We start from the raw sequence: 20,969 nt of genomic DNA, 5'->3' as shown, positions 1-20,969 counted from the left end.
GGTTATGTATATTTCTTCCTTGGTAAGCTTGGGTAATCTGTGTCTTTCAAGAAATTTGCCCATTTTATCTAAGTTGTTGGATTTACTAGCATAAGGTTTTCATAATATTTTCCCAGATTATTATTATTACACTTATGTGAAAAATCTCATGGGTAATTTGATAGGGATCACATTAAATCTGTAGATTGCTTTGGATATCCTCTGAGGCATTTTATTTGCATGTGTGTATTACATCCCTAGAAAAAGATCCAAGTATTTTCCCTCCAGTGTGTTTTCGTCTTGCTTCTTCATGGTCCATGATGCCAGCTGAGGTTGTCAGTACAATGAAAAGAAACTGATGGGACGGGAGCACGTTATTCTGACATTTTTCTAGGTCTTTGAGTTGCACATCAAATCTGGGGCTGATCACTCCACAGTTATTTAGCCTGCCTGTGAGGTTCACAACAATTTCCCCAGCCCTGTGATCATCGATGATTTCAAATTTGTCAATGTAACCATGATTCATCATCACAGTTAGAAACCTGACGATGACTTTGGAGCATGGCCTAATAAGAACCTGGCATTTGCCTCTTTTTTTGGCATTGTTGATACTGTTGAGAGTATCAGCCAGGACATTCATGCACACCATTATGGCGGCACAGAAAGATGGTGGAAAGAGCAGGATGGCCATTTTAACAATATTAATTCTTCCAATCCAAGTGCACGGGATATCTTTCCATTTCTTTGAATCATCTTCAATTTCCTTTATTAATGTTTTATAGTTCTCAGTATATAAGTGTTTCACCTCTTTGGTTAGTTTTATTCCTAAGTATTTTATTTTTGGGGGTGCAGTTTTTTTTAATATAAATTTATTTTATTTATTTTTGGCTGCGTTGGGTTTTCATTGCTGCGCGCGGGCTTTCTCTAGTTGTGGTGAGCGGGGGCCATTCCTCCTTGCAGTGCGCGGGCCTCTCATTGCGGTGGCCCCTCCTGTTGTGGAGCACAGGCTCCAGGCACGCAGGCCTCAGCAGCTGTGGCTCGTGGGCTCCTAGCTGTTCTGCAGCATGTGGGATCCTCCTGGAACAGGGCTCGAACCCCTGTCCCCTGCATTGGCAGTCAGATTCCTAACCACTGCGCCATGAGGGAAGCCTGGGGGGTGTGATTTTAAAAGGGATTCTTTTTTTACATTCCTTTCTGATATTTCATTGTTAGTGTAAAGAAATGCAACCAATTTTTGTATGTTAATCTTGTATCCTGCTACCTTGCTGAATTCATTGATCGGTTCTAGGGTTTTCTATCTATAGTATCATGTCATCTGCATATAATGACACTTTTACCTCTTCCCTTCCAATCTGGATACCTTTTATTTCTTTTTCTTTTCTGAGTGCCTTGGCTAGGACTTCCAATACTGTGTTGAATAGAAGAGGTGAGAGTGGGCATCCTTGTCTTGTTCTAGATTTTAACAGGAAGGCTTTCAGCTTTTCACCCCTGAGTATTATATTGGCTGTGGGTTTGTCAAAAATGGCTTTTATTATGTTGAGATATGTTCCCTCTATACCCACTTTGGTAAGAGTTTTTATCATGAATGGATGTTGAATTTTGTCAAATGCTTTTTCTTCATCTACTGAGATGATGGTGTGGTTTTTGTCTTTTCTTTTGTTTATGTGGTATATCACATTGATTTGCATATGTTGAACCATTCTTGTGAACTTGGGATGAATCCCACGTGGTCATGGTGTATGGTCTTTTTTATGTGCTGTTGGATTAGGTTTGCTAATATTTTGTCGGGAATTAGTAATTTAAAAAATATGGTAATAGACAATGTAACCCAATACAGATTGGGGTTTAATAGATGATAAAGGTGGAATTTCAAACTAATGGAGGAAAGGTAGACAGAATATGGTATTGGCAGGACTGATTGGGTTTTTTTGGGGGGAGTAGGGGTGGGGCTTGATCCCTCCCTCATTCTTATATCAAAGTCAATTATAGACAAAACAAAAATTTAAATGTAAAAGCAAAACTATAAACATAATGAAGAAAATATGAATAAATTATTGATATCATCTAAGAGTAGGAAAGACCTTTCTGAAAATGACATAAAATGCCAATTGAAAAATCTGATTAAAACAAAATTGAAAAAAAAAACCCCCACAAAGCCAACAAGTCTTATCTAGAACAACTAAAAACACCATAAACAAAATCAAAAGGTATATTGGGAAAACTATAAGTTTTTATAACTTATATCATGGGAAAATGGAGACTATATATCTATCTATATCTATCTATATATAGATAGATATAGATAGATCTCCTAAAAATCAGAATGAAAAAGTCCCTAGTAGAAAATAATGGGCACAGAACGTGAACAGATAATTTAAAGAAGAAATACAAATGATTGAGAAACATAAATATAGGCTCAACCCCACTAATATAATGATGGTTTAAATTAGAGCAAAAATAAAATACTATTTTTCTTGCCTACCGGATTTATGAAAATTAAAAAGATTTTCGATATCCAATAAAGTCAGCCCTTCATATACTTGGGTTCTGCATCTACAGATTTATCCAACCATGGATCACAAAAACTCAGGAAAAAAAAGTCCCAGAATGTTCCAAAAGGCAAAACTTGAATTTGCGATGGGCTGGCAACTCTTTTTTTTTTTTTTTTTTTTTTTTTTTTTTGTTGCGGTACGCGGGCCTCTCACTGTTGTGGCCTCTCCCGTTGCGGAGCACAGGCTCCGGACGCGCAGGCTCAGCGGCCATGGCTCACGGGCCCAGCCGCTCCGCGGCATGTGGGATCTTCCCGGACCGGGGCACAAACCCGTGTCCCCTGCATCGGCAGGCAGACTCTCAACTACTGCGCCACCAGGGAAGCCCCAAGGACTGGCAACTCTTTACATAACATTTACATTGTATTTACAACTATGTATTTACTATTTGCATTGTATTATAAGTAATCTAGAGATGACTTAAAGTATCAGGGAGGATGTGCATAGCTTATATGCTAATACTACACTGTTCTATATAAGGGTCTTGAACATCCAAGGATTTTGGTATCCACAGGGATCCTGGAAACAATCCGCCTGAGGATACCGAGGGACAATTGTATATGGGAGTGAGATGATTCTGTACTACTGTAACAGAGACAAAACAAAGTGGTTTAACAAAGATGCTCAAAGATCATCTGTCTTCCTGCTCTCAGGGCTTTTGCAACTTTTGCTCCATAATGCCAACAGTCCCTTCCAATTTATGTCCTGTCTTGCCGTGGATTGGTGTGGCTACATTGTGTTCTCCCAGGATGGTCTTAAGTCATGCCCAACAAGGGACAGACGTTTCTTGTCAGAATGGGGCTGCTGTTCTCATGTTGCACATGGGCCCCTTGCGTCTCCTCTCCTGGCAGTAGTGTGTGGAAGGCAGGGGTGTGGTCAACAGAGAGTGAGAACCTGGTCTAGGAATGCAGTGATTCTGGCCTAAAGAGCTCAAGAGAAGTCAGTGTTGGAAAATCTGTTGTTCTATTTTCATGCTATAAAATTCCAAATGGTAAATTTTACATGACTAGAAAATGAATGATGGTTCTTGTTTTCCTGCATACTCAGCGTAAGACTTGCCCTCATCATCATTGAGCACAGTGTCCCTCCCTGACAGTCACTGGAAGTGGCTGGATGCTGTACTCTCGGGAGCAATAATGTAATCAGCATTAAATAAGTGGTACTAGGGGACTGCATAGGTGAGATGATCTATATTGTTTCAGTATAAACCAATTCCCAAGAGTTATGGTATTTAAAGTAATAACACAGTTGCTACTTTTTTCTCCAGGTGGGATATAATTTTATCCAGAAAGGGTGATTTGTCAATAAAGAAGAGCTAGTTCCTGGACCTGAACAGGAAAATATGATGTACTTATTGAACAATAAACAAATATTTAAGTACTTTCTACTCATTATTCTAAATCTTCATCAATAAGTCACTGTACCTTACATGGACCAATGAATTTCATAATACATTTAAAAGTTAAATTGTTTACTTTGTAACCAGAAAGAAGTACAGGTTTTTTAAAAGACTAGGAAGAATTACACCAAAGTTTTATAGTGATTATGTCTTGAGTGTTGGCTTCTTAAGAGACTTTTTGGTTTCTTTTTTATATGTTCTATAATGTGGTCACAATAAACTAGAAAATAATAACTTGGACATGGCCACATAGCTGGTTAAGTAGAAGAAACAAATTCTCCTTGAGCCCAGAGTCCATACTCTTTTTTTCTCTTAAAACAATTTAAAAACTAAGTAATAAAAGGTATATAATTCAAAACATACAAAAGGACTGGTGAGAAATAAATCTTCCTCCCAATCTGTTGTTCAATTATCTAGTTCCTTTCCTCAGAGGCAGCCACTGTTAGTTTCTTTGTATCCTTCAAGAGACAGAAAATGTAGCTCTGTGTGCGTGTGTATGTGTGTGTATTTTTTCTTTTTAAACACAAATGACAAATACACACACACACACACTCTTCAGTACTTTGCTCTTTTCATTGATACATCCTGGAGATCTGATCGTGTCAGTATATAAAAAACAGACAACTGTACATTATTATATTAAATGGATATTTGCACCATGATTTATTAACTCATCCTCAACCTGCTATTTCAAAGAATATTGAACTTAATAATATTCTCACACATATGCTTAGAAATACATGTGAGCGTATATAGGTGGGATAAATTGCTATAAGTGGATTTGCTAAGTCAAAGGGGATACTTATTTAAAGTATATTGCTAAATTACTCACTTCAGAGGTAGTCCCAGTTTTACACTTTCACCAAAACATGTATGTCTTTCACCCCAAGCTCGCCTACTTCCTGAACTTTGCCATTTCCCATGCTCTTTTCAGTGTAGCACACTGCCTGGCTCTGAGTCCCAATTCTAGCATTTACTAGGTTTCTGACTTTTGGAAGTCAATTTAATATCTCTGAACCTTCACCCTTAATGAAGATAATATCCATTTTCTATAGTTTCTATCAAAGTTAAAGGTGACATGTGAGAGACCAAACATTACACACATGGTAGGCAGCATCAGTATTTTTATATATTCTACATATAAATAGCTCTTGTACTTTTCTTCCACTTCTCCACTTCTATTCTTAGCCCAGCAACTCCTGTGGCTTTATTATTCACCTACTTGCTTTCAGTATCTTTTTCACATGTCGTCCCCCCTTACCTCAAATTTGATGGTCAAATGAATCTTCCTGAATTCAAGTTCTAGTTGTTACTCCCCTGCCTTAAAAAACAAAAACAAAGCCAAAGCCAAACCTGTATAACTAAGTGGAAATTCTGTACCTTACTCTCCATTATCTAGCCCCACTCTACCTTCCTAAGTGATTAGAGAGAGAGCTATCACAAGTGCATCTACTATCCATATATTGATTAATACCAGACAGATGCTTTGCTAATTAGTACAGCAAATGTCAGAAATGGGTTTTTATTAAATTGATGGCTTGTAATTAGCATGATGAATGTTAGAAATGGACTCTCCCTGAGAAATTACAGATATTCAAGATATGTATTAATAGATTGGTTAAAATGTTCAGACACTCCCCATTATTTTGTGAACTGGGTGTAAGTTCTATGTGCTTTACCCTTAGAGATGGTTCCCAAATTTTGAACACCCACCCAGCAGTTCCATGGCCAGACTTCGGTTCTAACGATTTCTGGTTGTTTCATGTCCATTTAAAGGAATATTATCGCATCTGGTATGAGTGAACCTGTCATGCAAAGTGTGATCAAATCACCCAAACTGGTAGAGAGCAGGACTTCATCAGAGTTACAAAACAAGTTGTATGGACAGTTTTGTGCTTGCTTGTAATAATGCTTAGCAAAGGTGTGAGAGGCAGAATTTGATCTAAGACTGACTTTCATCATATCCTGTTAAACAAGGGTGTGGGGGAATAGCTAACTCTCATCCATGCTAAACTTTTTTTGCCAGTAAAATTCCTAAGAGTTGTACATGATGACATTGTCTTGGATCAGTTGGGAATAATTGGATGTACATTTATAACATCATGAACTCCCCTCTCAATTCCAACAGTATTAAATCTGCATATCACTAAGTGCATTTCAAAATTTGTCTTTGTGGTCCACTTTATACCACTGGTAGACTAAGTTTCTTTAAAAAAATTAAAAATTTTTTACCTTTTGACCCCCTTCACCCATTTCTGCTACCTCTTCCCCCAACTACTCCTGGCAACCATCAATTCATTCTCTGTATCTATGAGGTCGGTTTTTTGTTTGTTTGTTGTTAGAGTCAGTATTTAAGAGAGATCATGCAGTATTTCACTTGACATAATTCCCTTGAGGTCCATCATGTTGTCACAAATGTCAAGATCTCAATATTTTTTATAACTGAATAATATTCCATTATTCCATATATATTTTTTTTTTTCACATTTTCTTTATCCATACAACTATTGATGGACACACTTAGGTTGCTTCCGTATTTTGGATATTGGAAATAATGCTGCAGTGAATATGGGGATACGTTTATCTTTCTGAGTTAGTGTTTTTATTTTCTTCAGATAAATACCCAGAAGTGGAATTGCTGGATCATATGGTAGTTCTGTTTTTAATTTTTTGAGAAACCTCCATACTGTTTTTAATAGTGGCTGCACCAGTTTACATTGCCACCAACTGTGCACAAGTGTTCCCTGTTATCCACATCTTTGCCAACACTTGCTATTTTTTGTCTTTTTGATAATAGCCATTCTAACAGGTTTCAGGTAATATAACTCACTGTGGTTTTGATTTGCATTTTCCAGATCATTAGTGATGTTGAGATTCTTTTTTTAAAATTTTTTTATTGAAACATAGTTGATTTACAATGTTGTGCTAGTTTCAGGTGTACAGCAAAGTAATCTAGTTATATATATGTGTGTGTGTGTGTGTGTGTGTGTGTGTGTGTGTGTATATATATATATATATATTTTACATTGTCTTCCATTATAAGTTATTACCGATATTGAGTATAATTCCCTGTACTATACAGGGAGTCCCTGCTATACAGCAGTTCCCTGTTGGTTATCTATTTTATATATAGTAGGGTGTATATTTTAATCCCAAACTCTTAATTTATCCCTCCCCTCCCCTTTGGTAACCATAGTTTGCCTTCTATATCTGTGAGTCTATTTCTGTTTTGTAAATAAGTTCATTTGTGTGATATTATAGATTCCACATATAAGTGATATCATATGGTATTTTTCTCTTTCTGACTTACTTCACTTAGTATAATAATCTCTAGGTCCATCCATGTAGATGCAAGTGGCATTATTTCATTCTTTTTTATGGCTAATATTCCATTGTATATATATATATATATATATATACCACATCTTCTTTATCCATTCATCTGTTGATGGACACTTAGGTTGCTTCCATGTCTTGCTATTGTAAATAGTGCTGCAATGAATATTGGGGTGCATGTATCGTTTCAGATTATGGTTTTCTCCAAATATATGCCCAGGAGTGGGATTGTAGGATTATATGGTAGCTATTTATTTATTTATTTTACTTCTTTACTTACTGCACCACGCAGCATGCGGGATCCCTGTTCCCCGACCGGGGATCGAACCCATGCCTCCTGCACTGGAAGCACAGAATCTCAACCGCTGGACCACCAGGAAACTCCTGGTAGCTCTATTTTTAGTTTTTAAAGAAACCTTCATACTTTTTTTTTTTTTTTTGCACTGTACTGAGCAGGCTGTGGGATCTTAGTTTTCTGACCAGGGACCAAACCTGTGCCACCTGCGATGGTAGTGTGGATTCTTAACCACTGGACTGCCAGGGAAGTCCCTAGACTTTTTGATGATAGCCATTCTGACCAGTGTGAGGAGATACCTCATTGGAGTTTTGATTTGCATTTCTCTAATGATTAGTGATGTTGGGCATATTTGCATGTGCTTTTTGGCCATCTGTATGTCTTCTTTGGAGAAACGTCTATTTTTTTTTTTTGGCTGCATCAGGTCTTCATTGTGGCTTGCAGCCTTCTCTCTGGTTGTGGCGTGCGGGTTTTCTCCAGTTGTGGTGCATGGGTTCTGTAGTTGTGTCACATGGGCTCTCTCATTGAGGCACACGAGCTCAGTAGTTGCGGCATGCGGGCTTAGTTGCCCCATGGCATGTGGGATCTTAGTTCCCTGACCAGGGATTGAACCTCTGTCCCCTGAATTGGAAGGCAGATTCTTTACCACTGGACCACTAGGGGAGTCCCGAGAAATGTCTATTTAGATCTTCTGCCCATTTTATGATTGGGTTGTTTTGATATTGAGCTGTATGAGCGATTTGTATATTTTGGAGATTAATCCCTTGTTGGTCGCATTGTTTGCAAATATTTTCTCCCATTCTGTAGGTTGTCTTTTCATTTTGTTTATGATTTCCTTTGCTTTGCAAAAGCTTTTAAGTTTAACTAGGTCCCATTTGTTTACTTCTGTTTTTATTGTCATTACTCTAGGAGGAGACAGATCCAAAAAGATATCTGCGATATGTTTCAAACAGTGATCTGCCTATGTTTTCCTCTAGGAGTTTTAAAATATATGGTTTTACATTTAGGTCTTTAATCCATTTTGAATTTATTTTTGTGTATGGTATTAGAGAGTGTTCTAATTTCATTCTTTTTTTTTTTTGCGGTACGCGGGCCTCTCACCGCTGTGGCCTCTCCCGCTGTGGAGCACAGGCTCCGGATGCGCAGGCTCAGCGGCCATGGCTCACAGGCCCAGCCGCTCTGCGGCACGTGGGATCCTCCCAGACCGGGGCACGATCCCGCATCCCCTGCATCGGCAGGCAGACTCTCAACCACTGCGCCACCAGGGAAGCCCCTAATTTCATTCTTTTACACATAGCTGCCCAGTTTTCCCAGCACCACTTATAGAAGAGACTGTCTTTTCTTCATTGTATTTTCCTGCCTCCTCTGTCTTAGACTAATCGGTCATAGGTGCGTGGGTTTATTTCTGAGCCTTCTGTCCTGTTCCATTGATCTATATGTCTGTTTTTGTGCCAGTACCATACTGTTTTGATGACTGTAGCTTTGTGGTATAGTCTGAAGTCAGGGAGTCTGATTCCTCCAGCTCCATTTTTCTTTCTCAAGACTGCTTTGGCTATTCAGGGTCTTTTGTGTTTCCATACAAATTAAAAACTTTTTTTTGTTCTAGTTCTGTGAAAAATGCCATTGGTAATTTGATAGGAATTGCACTGAATCTGTAGATTGCCTTGGGTAGTATAGTCATCTTGACAATATTGATTTTTTCTATCCAAGAACACAGTACATCTTTCCATCTGTTTGTATCATCTTCGATTTCTTTCATCAACATCTTATGGTTTTCAGAGTACAGGTCTTTTGCCTCCTTAGATAGGTTTATTCCTAGGCATTTTATTCTTTTTGATGCAGTAGTAAATGGGATTGTCTCCTTAATTTCTGTTTCCGATCTTTTGTTGTTAATGTATAGGAATGCAAGAGATGTTTGTGTATTAATTTTGTATCCCACAACTTTACTGAATTCATTGATGAGCTCTACTAGTTTTCTGGTAGCATCCTTAGAATATTCTATTTATAGTATCATGTTATCTGCAAACAGTGACAGTTTTACTTCTTCTTTTCCAATTTGCATTTCTTTTATTTCTTTTTCTTCTCTGATTGCCATGGCTAGACTTTCAAAACTATGTTGAATAAAAGGGGTGAGAGTGGGCATCCTTGTCTCATTCCTGATCTTAGAGGAAACGCTTTCAGCTTTTCACTGTTGAGAATGATGTTAGCTGTGGGTTTGTCATATATGACCTTTATTATGTTGAGATAGGTTCCCTCTTTGCTCACTTTCTGGAGACATTTGTTTCTTTGTTTTTTTTTTTATCATAAATGGATGTTGAATTTTGTCAAAAGCTTTTTCTGCATCTATTGAGATGATCATATGGTTTTTATTCTTCAATTTGTTAATGTGGTGTATCAAACTGATTGATTTTCAGATACTGAAGAATACTTGTATCCCTGGGATAAATCCCACTTGACCATGGTGTATGATCCTTTTAATGTATTGTTGGATTTGATTTGCTAGTATTTTGTGGAGGATTTTTGCATCTATGTTCATCAGTGGTATTGGCCTGTAATTTTCTTTTTTTGTGGTATCTTTGTCTGGTTTTGGTACCAGGGTGATGGTGCCCTCAGAATGAGTTTGGGAGTGTTCCTTCCTCTGCCATTCTTTGGAATATTTTCAGAAAGATAGGTGGTAACTCTTCTCTAAATGTTTGATGTAATTCGCCTGTGAAGCCATCTGGTCCTAGACTTCTGTTTGTTGGGAGTTTTTAAATCATTGTTTCCATTTCAGTAGTTGCGATTGGTCTGTTCATGTTTTCCATTTCCTGGTTCAGTCTTGGGAGATTGTACCTTTCTAAGGATTAGTCCATTTCTGTTTGGATATCCATTTTATTGGCTTTTTGTAGTCTCTTAATGTCTTTTGTATTTCTGTGGTGTTTGTTATAACATCGTTTTTCATTTCTAATTTTATTGATTTGGGCCCTCTCCCTTTTTTTCTTGATGAGTCTGGCTAAAAATTTATCAACTTTGTTTATCTTTTTCATGTATCTCTTGGCCATCTGTATGTCCTCTTTGGAAGAATGCCTATTCAGATCTTCTGCCCATTATTAAATAGGTATATGTATTTTTTCCTATTAAGTCATATGAATGCTTTATGTATTTTGGATATTAATTCCTTATCAGATATATTATTTGCAAATATTTTCTCCCATTCAGTAGGTTACCTTTCCATTTTGTTACTGGTTTCCTGTCCTGTGCAGAAGCTTTTTAGTTTGATCTAGTCCAACCTGTTTACTTTTGCTTTTGGTGTCAGATTAAAAACATCATTACTAAAACTTGTGTCAAGGAGCTTACCACCTATCTTTCTTCTAGGAGTTTTGTGGTTTCAGGTCTTATGTTTAAGTCTTTAATCCATTTGAGTTAATTTTTTGTGTATGATGTAAGATAGTGGTCCAGTTTCATTATTTTGCATGTGGCTGTCCACTTTCCCTAACGTCATTTCTTAAAGAGATTGTCCTTTCCCCACTGTGTATTCTTGGCTCCTTTGTCATAAATTAATTGATCATATATGTGTGGGTTTATTTCTGGGCTCTTACTTCTGTTCCATTGACTTGTGTGATTGTTTTTATGCCAATAACGTACTGTGTTAATTACTATAACTTTGTAATATAAGTGGACCCTTGAACAACATGGGTTTGAACTGCATGGATTCACTTATACCTGGATTTTTCACTAAATACATACTACAGTACTACACAATCAGTATGGAACTGCAGATATGGAGGGCTGACTGTGAAGTTATACACACAGATGACTGTGTGGTGGGTTGGTGCCCTTAACCCCTCCATTGTTGAAGACCCAACTTTAGTTTGAAATCAGGGAGTGTGATGCCTTCAGCTTTGTTCTTCTTTCTCAAGTTTGCTTTGGCTATTCAGTGTCTTTTGTGGTTCTATACAAATTTTAGGATTGTTTGTTCTATTTCTGTGAAAAATGTCATTGGAATTTCGTTAGGAATTTTATTGAGTTAGTAGATTGCTTTGGGTAGTACGGACATTTTAACAATATTCTTCCAATCCATTATCACAGGGTATCTTTTTATTTGTGTTGTGTTCAGTTTCTTTCATTAACATTTTGTACTTTTCAGTATACATGTCTTTCACCTCCTTGGTTAAATTTATTGCTAGGTATTTTATTCTTTTTGATGTAATTGTAAAAAGGATTGTTTTCTTAATTTCTTTTTCTGATAGTTCATTATTAGCATATAAAAATGTAAGAGAGTTTTTGCATTGATCCTGTATCCTGAAACGCTACTGAATTCATTTATTAGTTCTATCAGTTTTTTGGTAGAGTCTTAAGGGTTTTCTGCATATTGTATTATGTCATCTGTAAATAGTGAGTTTTAGTTCTTTCTTTCCCATTTGGATGCCTTTTATTCATTCCATTTTCTTGCTTAATTGCTCTAGTTAGGACTTTCAATACTATGTAGAATAAAAGTGGTGGAAGTGGGCATCCTTGTTTCTGATCTTAGAGAAAAAGCTTTTAGCATTGTACTGTTGAATATGATGTTAGCTGTAGGTCTGTCATATATGGTCTTTGTTGAGGTATGTTTCCTCTATCGCCACTTTGTTGAGAGTTTTTATCATGAATGGATGTTGAATTCAGTCAGATGTTTTTCTGCATCTAATGAGATGATCGTATGATTTTCACCACTCATTTTTTTAATGTGGACATTGAAACATCCTTGCATCCCTGATATAAATCCCACTGGATTCTTTTAATGTATTGTTGAATTTGGTTTGCTAATATTTAGTTGAGGATTTTTACATCTGTGTTCATTAGGGACATTGGCCTGAAAATTTCTTTTCTTGTGGCATCCTTGTCTGGTTTTGGTATCAGGGTAATCCTGGCCTCATACATTGAGTTTGGAAGAGTTCCCTCCTCTTCGATTTTTTGGAAGAGTTTGAAAAGGGGTGGTATTATTTCTTCTTAGAATGTTTGGTAAAATTCACCAATGAAGCCACTTAATCCTGAACTTTTGTTTGTTGGGGAGTTTTTGATGACTGATACAATCTTGTTACTAGTAATCCGTCTGTTAAGATTTTCTATTTCTTCACAGCTGCCTTGAAAGGTTGTATGTTTCTAATAATTTGCCCATTTCTTCAAGATCATCCAATCTGTTGGTGTATCATTGTTTGTATTGGTCTCTTCTAATCTTTTGTATTTCTGTGGTATCAATTACAATTGATTATATTATATAATTGACACCACTTTCATTTCTGATTTTATTTATTTGAGTCCTCTTTTTTCTCTTGGTGTATCTAGCTAAAGTTTTGTCAATTTTGTTTATCTTTCCAAAAAGCAGCCCTTAGTTTCCTTGATCTTTTTTATTGTCTTTTTAGTCTCTATTTCTTTTATTTTTGCTCTGATCTTTGTTATTTCCTTCCTTTTACTAACTTTGGTCTTTGTTCTGCTTTTTCTAGTTCCTTGAGGTATATAGTTAGGTTGTTTGAGACTTTTCTTGTTATTTGAGGTATGCATTTATAGCTATGAACTTCCCCCTTTAACTGCTTTTGCTGCAACCCATAAATTTTGGTATGTTCTGTTTCTTTCTCTTTTTTTGGTCTCAATGTATTTTTTAAAAATTTAAAAATTTTAATCTTTATTTTTGGCTGCATTGGGTCTTCATTGCTGCATGCAGGCTTTCTCTAGTTGCACCAAGTGGGAGCTACTCTTCATTGTGGTTCACGGGCTTCTCATTGCAGTGGCTTCTCTTGTTGCAGAGCACGGGCTCTAGGTGCACAAGCTTCAGTAGTTGCAGCATGAGGGCTCAGTTGTTGTGGCACACGGGCCCTGGAGCGTGCGGGCTTCAGTAGTTGCAGCACGTGGGCTCTAGAGTGCATGGGCTTCAGTAGTTGTGGCACATGAGCTTAGTTGCTCCATGGCATGTGGGATCTTCCCGGACCAGGGATCGAACCCATGTCCCCTGCATCGGCAGGCAGATTCTTAACCACTGTGCCACCAAGGAAGTCCCTCAAGGTACTTTTTTTCTTTTGACTTCTTTGACCCATTGATTGTTCAGTAGTATCTTGTTTAATCTCTACATATTTTTGCATTTTCCAGTTTTCTTTGTGTAACTGATTTCTAGTTTTATACTGCTGTGGTCAGAAGAGATGCTTGATATGAGTTCAATTCTCCTAAATTTATTAAGACTTGTTTAGTGGCCTAACATATGATTTATCCTGGAGAATGTTCCATGTGTACTTGAGAAGAATGTATATACTGCTGCTTTGGGATGGAATGTTCTGTATATATATGTTAAGTTCACCTGATCTCATTTGTCATTTAAGGCTGTGGTTTCTTTATTGATTTTCTGCCTAGATGATCTATCCATTGACATAAGTGGGGTATTAAAGCCTCCTACTATTATTGTATTGTTGTCTATTTCTCCCTTTAGGTCTTTAATATATGCTTTTTACATTTAGGTGCTACTATGTTGGGTGTACAAATATTATGTCTCCTATTTGGATTGACCTCTTTATCATTTTGGAATGCCCGTGGGGTATTAAAGCCTCCTACTATTATTGTATTGTTGTCTATTTCTCCCTTTAGGTCTTTAATATATGCTTTTTACATTTAGGTGCTACTATGTTGGGTGTACAAATATTATGTCCCCTAGTTGGACTGACCTCTTTATCATTTTGGAATGCCCTTCTTTGTCTCTTATAACATTCTTTGTTTTAAAGTCTGTTTTGCCTGATAGAAGTATAGCTACCCCTGCTTTTGTTGTTGTTTTCATTTGCATGGAATAAATATCTTTTTCCACTGATTCATTTTCAGTCTGTATCTATAAATCTGAAGTGAGTCTCTTGTAGACAGTATATAGATGGGTCTTGTTTTTCTTAATCCATTCATCCACTCCATGTCTTTGATTGGAGAATTTAGTTCATTTGCACTTAAAGTAATTATTAATAGGTAGGAACTTATGGCCACTTGTTCATTGTTTTCTGGTTGTTCTGTAGTTCCTCTCTGTTCTCATCTTCTTCTCTTCCTCTCCTCCTTTGTGGTTTGATGACTTTCTTTACTGGTAGACTTAAGTTCCTTTCTCGTTATCTTTTATATATCTACTACAGAATTTTGCCTTGTGTTACCATGAGGCTTACATATAACAACTTATATCTGTAGGAGTCTTATTTAAGTCAATAACAACTTAAGACTGATCTCATTTTAAAGCTCTACATTTTTACTCTATTCCAACCAACCAACTTCTATGTTTTGATATTACATTTATATCTTTTTTATCTTGTTACTTAATTATTGTAATCAGTTATTTTTACTTTTGTCTTTTAACCTTCATACTAGCTTTAAAAGTGATTAATCCTTTTCTATATTTATCTTTCCAGTGAGATTTATTCTTTCATATATTTTCTTGTTACTAATTAATACACTTTCTTTTCAGCTTAAAGAAGTCCCACTAACATTTTTATAAGACCAGTTTAGTGGTGATAAACTCCTTTAGTTTTTGCTTCTCTGGAAAACTCTATCTCTCCTTTAATTCTGAATGATAACACTGTCAGGTAGAGTATTCTTTGTTGGAAGTTTTTTTTTGTTTTTTTTTTCTTTCAGCACTTTGAAAGAGTGCCATTCCCTTCTGGCCTACAAAATTTCTGCTGTAAAATCTGCTGATAGTCTTATGAGGATTCTCTTGTATGTAGCAAGTTGGCTTTCTCTTACTGCTTTTAAGATTCTCTCATCATCTTTAACCTTTGACATTTTAAGAAAATGTGTCTTGGTGTGGATCTCTTTGGGTTCCTCTTATTTGGAATTCTCTAGCCTTCTTGTATCTGATTGCTGTTTTCTTCCTCAATTTAGGGAACTTTTCAGCTATTGTTTCTTCAAATAATTTTTCTGCCCCTTTCTCTCTTCTCCTTCTGGGAGCCCTATAATGTGAATGTTACCCTATTTGATGGTTCCCTAAGTCCTTAAACTATCTTCTCTTTTTCATTTTTCCCCCCTCGTGCTGCTCTGATAGGGAGAAATCCACTGCCTTGTCCTCAGGTTAGCTGACTATTTCTTCTACTTTATTTAGTCTCTTGCTGAACCCTCTAGTGTACTTTTCAGTTCAGTTACTATATTCTTCAGCTCTGTGACTTATATTTGATACCTTGTTTTCCAACTCTTTGTTGAAGTTCTGTGTTCATTTATTCTACTCCCCTGTTTGTTGAGCATCTTCATAATCATTACTTTCAACCCTTTATCACATAAATTACTTATCTCCATTTTATTAAGCCTTTTTTTCCCCCTGAGCTCTTATCTTGTAATTTTGTTTGGAACATATTCCTCTGTTCCTTTGTTTTCTTGACTCCCTGTGTACAGCAGATAAAACCACCCCTTCTCTCAGTCCTAAAGGAATGGCCTTGTGTAGCAGATGAAAGTTGTTCAACCCTGACTTAGCCTTTGGTTTCCTCTCAAACCTTTGTGATTGTCCAAGCACCTATTATATTGTTAATAGCTCCCAGTAGTTGAGGGTGTGCCAAGACCTGTCCATGTCCCAGGGGAAGGTTCTCACTACCTAGATTCAGGCTGATAGGAAGCCAGATCCTCAGGCAGCAGCTTTTAATACTATGGAAATATATGTAGTCCTGTGAGACTCCAAGTGTAAACCCTGTTGGCTACCAGAGCCAGGAAATCTGGAGGTATCCCTGGGTGGCAAAAAAAGCTGTGGCTCCAGACAAGTGTATAAGCTGTTTTTTGGGAGATGCCAGCAAGCTGGAGCAAGGCAGAGGGAGAGCACCAGGATGGCATCCATGGCCTGTATCCCTTGAGAACTTTGTGTAGGCCACTCGATGTGTGCCAAATTTGAAGCCTGCTTCTCAGGCCAAAGCTCCAGGACAAGTAAAGAGGCCTACTTCACAGAAAGACTGGGGTGAGGGTATATTTCAGTCTGCTGTGTGCAGTGTTCTGCCAAGAACTGTCTCTGTGATAGCCACAGTCCTGTGAGGCCCAGGAATGCAAGCCCCCCTGGCCATCACAGCCAGCCAGTCAAGGGCTGTCTCTTGGGCAGAAGCTGCAAAAAGTGAGGACCGGATATAAAAACCAGGGTACCAGACGTGTAAAGCTCCCCTCTGGGAGACACTGGCACTCTGGAGCATGGCAATGGGAGAAGTTGAAGATAGTACCCCCTCTCCCAGACCTCTGGAAAATATTGACAGCCCCCAGATGTGTGATTAATCGGAAGCCTGTCCCTCAGGCTACAGCCATGATTTTTAATAGGCCTTCTGCACAGACTGAACTCCTGGGTCTGTTGCCTCTTGCAGTTCTCTGGGGATGGTAACTATTTAAGAACTCTTCCTCAATTGATTATTGTCCTGTGGGACCCACTGGCATAGGCCCCATGGTTACCAGAGTCAGGCAGTATAGAGGTGCTCGCTGGCAGCAGCCACAAAAATTGGGGCACCGGATTTTTCTGGTGACACTGATTCTTATAGTCCTATGGGACCAGGAACACAAGGTACCCTGGCCTCCAGAGCTAGGCGATCAAGAGGTGTTCTCCAGGCAGTGGCCAGCAAAATAAGGGCATCAGATGCACGTGAAAGCTCTCACCCGAGGGACAGTTGTGCTCTGGAGCATGGCAAAGGGAGCATGAAAATAGCACTTGCTAGTCTCCGTCCCCAGAATGTCCTAGTCAGCTCCCAGATGTGCATGTCAAAGTAGATGCCTGCCCTCAGGAAGGCTGATGCTTCAATTCAAGCAGGTGAGCCTTCTTCCCTTTATGTCTGGGTGTGATATGTTGCTTCTAAGCTGGGCCCTGGGGTTGGTGAGTTTGAGCACACCAGCCTTTTAAGAGCCATTTTTCAGATCACTACAGTTTGGGTCTTGGGACATAAGCCCCAGTGGTTATCAAAATTAGATTGTGGCTTGTCTTTCAGGTGTAGGTCTTAAAAGTTGGGGTGCCTGATGTGGGGTTCAAACCCTTCACTTCTCATCAAGAAGCTCCAGGTTTTGAGTTCTCTTCCAATTTGGGGCCCACCAGGGGTGGGGTTTATGGTGGGTTTGTGTTCCAGCCTCTCCTACCCTCTTCGATGTGATTTTCTTGCTTGCCTGATGTGTAGTCGTCACTCAGCCAGCCTTTAGGTATTTTTTTAAGAGGAATTTTCCATATGTAGCTGTAGACTCAGTGTGTCTGTGGGAAAAGGTGAGTTCAGGATCTTCAAGATGGGGTTCGCCATCTTGAACCGGAATCTCCACGCTAAACTAAGTTTCTTGATAGTGGAATCATATGCAGGCTCTATTTTTTATTCAAAATACACAGCATAGTGCTTTCCCAGTGGTACACGTAAATAAGGATTGACTACATGAATAATGGAATAAATATGCTCAAATATCTGTCAGTGTTGGGAGAAAGGGCATTCATTCATGCTACAGTTACTGAGTGCTTACTATGTACTGATAAGCATTTTTCTATGTCCTGGGGAGGTAGCAATCAACACAAAAAAGTCTGTGTCTTCAGAGAACTCATATTCTAGTGAAGAAGACAGACAAGGAACAAAGTACATAATGATAAGTAGTGATAAATGCTATGAAGAGAAACCAGGGTAAGAGCACTGTAGAGCAGCTCCGGGATGCTATTTTAGATCAGGTTAGAGTGGGGAGATATGTAGAAATCTTGAAGGCTGTGACAACTGGCTTTTTATGAGTGTGATGGAAAACCTACCAAGTCTTTTCTCTGAAAACAATGTCAATAGGCCATAGGGTAATCAGTTATCTCCTTGGGTCTGTGGCAGAGACTCCTGCGTGTCCCCAGTATTCACCCTCCCCCTCTTGAGTAACAGAGTGGCTGAAGTTTAACTAGGTACATAGATACATAAGATGACATATTCAGGGCTCTCTTGCAGGCCATCTAAAGTTTCAACCTAAAAATATTTATACTTGCCTTGTAACTGGTTTCTTTAGGTGGTTTAAACCTTTTTTTCTTTTATTTCTTGACTCATTTAGACTAATTTCCTTGCAGGCAGACAAGGGACTCCATTTTCTATCCTTTTGAACATGGACAGCCAAACACTGTTCTGTAAATGGTAGGCATTCAATAAACTTTTCAGCAAATCTGAAAACCAAAATGACTCTTACGAAGGTTCAAAGTATATAAAAACAGTTCTCATTTAAAATGACATACACCAAAAGAATATGAATATATGCATTTATTACCAACAAAGTAGCATTTCCCACAAAGTTTTTTTCCAATTACACACACACACACACACACACACACTTTTCACTGCACTGCACAGCTTGCAGGATCTTACTTCCCCGACCAGGGATTGAACCCGGGCCCTCGGCAGTGAAAGCGTGGAGTCCTAATCAATCACTGGACCACCAGGGAATTCCCTCAAATTATATTTTTTTACACACTAAAGATTCATACTCCAAAGAAAATAAGCACATGTCCAAAAGACAATTAGAAAGCAGCAAGAAATTTTTCCTTTTACTTAATGCTAAAAACCTTTCAATTTCTCTCCTTACGTAAATCAATGAAGATTTTGTCATTAAAGATACTTGCTTGTCACCTTAGGGTTTTAAATATTTTATTCATCAAATCAGACTGTTACTTGAAGTTTTTACAATTTGTATGTAATTAAAATCAACTTTTACAGAAAATATGTGAAGCTTCAAGTGGCTGAGACTAATGTGCTAGACTTACTATTCTTCACAGGTCAACATTCAATGTAAAAACCAAATATTTGTCCACTAGAAAGAGAGAAATGCTTATAAACAAGGTATGGAATAATTATTAGCATATGTAAACTGAAAGGTAGTTGACCATTTTATTTTCAAACACACCTAATCTTCAAACTTCTTTTTCACACTGATAATCATTTTGCAGAAATAAGATGACTGGCACTAACTCAGACAATAAACAAACTACACTAAGCACATATTAGTAAAGATACTTTGGTGGAAAACGAAGTATTAAACAACAAAAACATTTGGTAACAACATCCATTTACTAATATGTTACCAAGGTTTTCAAGGTTTACATGAGTTGTTTGCACTAGTAAAAATGTTATTTTAAAATATTTTCATAGTATATGCATTAGACTTAGTTTAAGAGGGGAAGGCTCTTTTAAAAATTTTATGAAGGAAAAAATAGCTTTTTAAAGAGAAAATGTCCAAGTAAGAGGTTTATTTTTTGACCTAACAAGAATATAAATTTCAGTGGCTATTTAAGAACATACAAAACCCAAATTGACTGTAATTCTTCAATTTAGTCAAGCTGCCAAGTCAAAAAAATAATTCTGTTATTACCGGCACAGATCCAGTCCATTGTTCAAAGATATGTCCTTGATCTAGTCCGTTATTTTACAATATTTAAAAGAATAGAATTTGTTTTGGCACTGTTAATTAATATAACGCAGAGATAAACAAATGATTTTCTCATCTAATTCTTTCATGTTGAAAGAACAGTTTAAACTAGATTTTCTAAGATAGTGGGGTAGGATCAACACTGTAAGTTTTAGGACCTATATAAGCTTAGATTCTAAAAACATTATGGTTTTAAACAAATCAATGCTTTTCCTCACTCTTTACATAACACTGAGAAATTTCAAATATAAATTGTAAAAACCAGTATATGAAATCTTAAGAAAAATCTTACTAAAAATAATTATGAAAATGCTTTAGATATTTAAGATGTAAAATACAATTGACTTTAAATTAAAAAAAGGAAAAAACCACCAAAACCCAAAAAACCTCACCCACATTTTACAGGGTTATTCTTTAAAAACCCTTGGCACTTGATTTTATTCTCTGTCAGTCAATCTTTTGGTTGCATTTTTTGCATCATCTAGTGGCCACCTTGTGGCATTTCAAAGAAGTCCTGCTACCATTTTTGAACCCCAATACTTTTCCCTCCTTTGAGATACCAATATAATTATAGTATCAAGTTTCATAAAACTTTTTTTAAAGGCTCATAAAATTCCATTTCCTAGTGGAGATAAAAGGTATCTTTTTAATAGGAAGAAGTGAATAGATTTGCCATAAATTATTACTATACATTAGACTAGACATTTCCATATCAAATTTTTAAAATTAAATATAACACTGGGAGAAACTGTGGCTTAAGCTGTAGAGTCATCTTTAGACTCTAAAAGTAGTTAAAACTACTTTGCAAGTAAAGCTCAGGGTTACCATGTCAACTAAACTTCTTGTAATTGATAAGCCCTTCCACTGTACCTTTGATTTGAGTAGCAAATACTTAAAAAAAAAAAAAAAATGGGGACCCAATGACTTATGGTCAGAGTGCTAAGGACTCAAGAAGACTTAATTTTTACTACCAGATGATGTTCCACAAAAAAGAAGTTATTATGGTCTCTTTTCATCGACCCATTTGTATCTAATAGCGGGTTTCCAAAAATAACTGATCTTTTAGTCTTAA

The 20,969-nt window shown here is 37.3% G+C and overlaps 1 pseudogene; it reads right to left on the bottom strand.

Annotated features, from left to right (window-relative positions):
• Positions 1-211: 211 nt before the first annotated feature.
• Positions 212-631, bottom strand: LOC103082248 (40S ribosomal protein S15a pseudogene; annotated as a pseudogene).
• Positions 632-20,969: the final 20,338 nt, after the last annotated feature.

This window comes from Lipotes vexillifer, unplaced genomic scaffold (assembly GCF_000442215.2).
Source record: "Lipotes vexillifer unplaced genomic scaffold, Lipotes_vexillifer_v1.1 scaffold1335, whole genome shotgun sequence".
Lineage (NCBI taxonomy): Eukaryota > Metazoa > Chordata > Mammalia > Artiodactyla > Lipotidae > Lipotes > Lipotes vexillifer.
The sequence above is the reverse complement of the archived record's forward strand: the minus strand, read 5'-3'. Positions and strand labels throughout refer to the sequence as shown.